Raw genomic sequence first — 2,960 nt, 5'->3', positions numbered from 1 at the left:
GTTGGGGGGGGGGCTGTTGGGTGGGGAGTGGTTGGATGGGGCGTGGGAGTCCCAGGGGTCTGTCTGGGGGTGGGGGTATGGATAAGGGTTGGGGCAGTCAGGGGACAGGTAGGGGGTAGAGTCCTAGGGGGCCAGTTAGGATGTGGGGAAGGTCTCAGGAGGGGGCAGTCAGGGGACAAGGAGCAGGGAGGCTTAGGTAGGGGGTGGAGTCCTGGGGGGCAGTTAGGGGCAGGGGTCCCAGGAGGGGGCAGTCAGGGGACAAGGCGTGGGGGGGAGGGTTGGGAAGGGGGCGGGGCTAGGGCAGGACGGGCGGGGCTAGGGTGGGGCTCCTCCCGTCCTCTTTTTTGACTGTTGAAATATGGTAACCCTATCCACTATGGGGCAGTTAGCACTGTTAGGACCAATCCCCAGGGGCATGCAAGGACTGCGACAGTGCCCTGCCCCCTGTAGTGGTGTCAGGGGGCTGGGAGAGGCTTCATGTCTTCCTCTCTGTCTTGCATATACATACATGGGTCAGGCACAATCTGGCCTCAAAGTTTTATTATTTATAGTAGTGGGGATTTCCACTGTATGGAGTCAGATAGTGAAGCTGTATTTGGAAAGGACTGGGTAATGTGACTAAATGTACCTATACTTCTATAATCAAAGAGGGAGGTAAATGTTCCCCCCTCTTCCTGTCTCCTTGTCTGGTTTTGCACAACTGGCAAGATGCATTGGGGTGGTTTACACCTTCCCTGAGGCATCAGGTATTGGCCACCAGCAGAGGCCGGGTGCCAGACTTGATGTATCAAAGCTCTGATCCCATGTGACATGTCACATTATTCCTATGGGAAGATAATACTCTGCATAAATCAATGATGATGCATTTTTACACTTAAATATACTTTATGAATAATCCATTATAAAATATCAGCATATTTTCCCAGCAAGCAATATTTCATAATCAAATAGTGCTATACAAGTGCTAAGTATTATTAATAACTATTACTATTATTCATTTGAGATAATGGGCACTAAAGGGAAGGAAGGAGAGATTTCTCCATAGTCACACTGCTGGAAGGGGCAAGGTTTTCCCCAGCCTCAAATAACATGATCTTGGATCAGCCCATGAAAACCCTATAGATCCAGGCATTCACATAGGTAAGGGGGAATCTTCCACATGAAGGTCCCCTGCCTCCTATGGGTCTAGCTCAGCTCCTCAGAAGCATGGTATCAATAGTGAGCACTGCCAGGGTTTCCCCTACTTGCAGTTGCCCCAGGGAGGCTCCCCTTAAAGGGCCAGGGATACTCACCAGTGGGGGGCATGAGAAAATCATACGGCCTCATGCTGTGATACCTTTTGGCCTTGAACTCCACAGGGCAGATGGAGGTGATAAAAGTCCTCCCTTGAATCGTGCCCACTTTACTCCTGGATACTCAATACATGCCGTTACTCTGCTTCCCCTGCAATGTAAACCCATACCACAGAGTGCACTGGGAGGAGAGGCAACACTGACATGGAAGAGGTCTGTACATGGCGTATTCCTGGGGGAATTCTGCACCACTGCGGCACAGCAGGAAAATCAGACACATCAAGCTGGGTCTGATGAAGAACTTTGTCAAGGCCATTGACAAAACACAAGCAGCTTTCAAGTACCTCCGTGAAAAATTTCCAAGGTTAAGTGAAGCTAAGATAAAGGAAGGTGTCTTTGTTGGTCCTCAGATTCGTGAACTTCTTCGAGATGATGCATTTGACCATGCACTGCGTGGCAAGGAAAAGACGGCACGGAAAGCCTTCCAGTTAGTGGCAATAAATTGTCTCGGAAACAACAAGGCAGACAACTACAGGTTGTTGGTGGAAAACCTCCTCAAGGCATACAAAAGCCTTGGTTGCAACATGTCACTAAAGATACATTTTTTGCATTCTCATCTAGATTTTTTTCCACCGAACTGCGGAGCAGTGAGCGACGAGCATGGCGAGCGATTTCACCAGGTCATTGCAACAATGGAGAAACGCTATCAGGGCAAATGGAGCCCATCAATGCTTGCAGACTATTGCTGGACAGTGACAAGAGATGCTCCATTTACTGAATACAAGAGACAAGCCAAGAAGCGCCGAGTAGACACGGAATAGGACTAAACTATGTACATAATAGTTTTTTGCCTTTTGTTTCATAATAAATTTTATTTATATAACCCTTTTGCTGATTCTTTAAAGTGTTACATAAACAGGACAGGTGAAATATTATCATGTAAAGCAACCATAAACACATGAAAAGACCTAGGTTTACAAGTTATGATTAAAACTCTATCTACACAATATACATAGACATGAAATGTAAAAACTTAAATATCTTAGAAACAGTAGCCAATCAGTTGTTTTAATTGTCATATTTGAATTCAACACATCAAAATACATAATAAATAGCACATTTTATCTCTGAAGCAGACGACGTCTCAAAAATTGTAGACCAGTGTTATTCACTTGCCAGCATGCAGAGCTGGCTTCAAATATGTCTGAGGTAGATGCATGCTGCCCCCTTGTGGCTAATAGAAACAAAAAGCTGCAACATGGCTTGATTTGCCTCTCACATTAGTCTTACCATAGACTTTAATGGGGTTCCTCCTAATTTACAGGGCTGGGATGTAAGTGAAATGAGAATTAGGCTTTTTCTTCATCATCAGAACTGGAGAGGCTGGGGGAATCTATGCTCACAAGCTTGTGAAATTTCCAAGTCAGTGCTAGAAGTCTGAAGGCAGATGGCTGCATAGGTAGACAGAACATATAAATAGATTCATTAATTTTTCCTCCCATTAATTGAAAATAAGCCAGTAAAATGGATGGACTCACACAGAGAAGTTTAGTGAACTCAGCAAATTCTTTATGAAGCACTACAGGAGAGAGCCACAGAAGCACATCAGATTGCAAAACGTAAACTGATGAGATAGGAGCAAATAATACATTAACTGGAGACAAGGTG

This window comes from Trachemys scripta, chromosome 1, assembly GCF_013100865.1.
Source record: "Trachemys scripta elegans isolate TJP31775 chromosome 1, CAS_Tse_1.0, whole genome shotgun sequence".
In the NCBI taxonomy this organism is placed as follows: Eukaryota; Metazoa; Chordata; order Testudines; family Emydidae; genus Trachemys; species Trachemys scripta.
The sequence above is the reverse complement of the archived record's forward strand: the minus strand, read 5'-3'. Positions refer to the sequence as shown.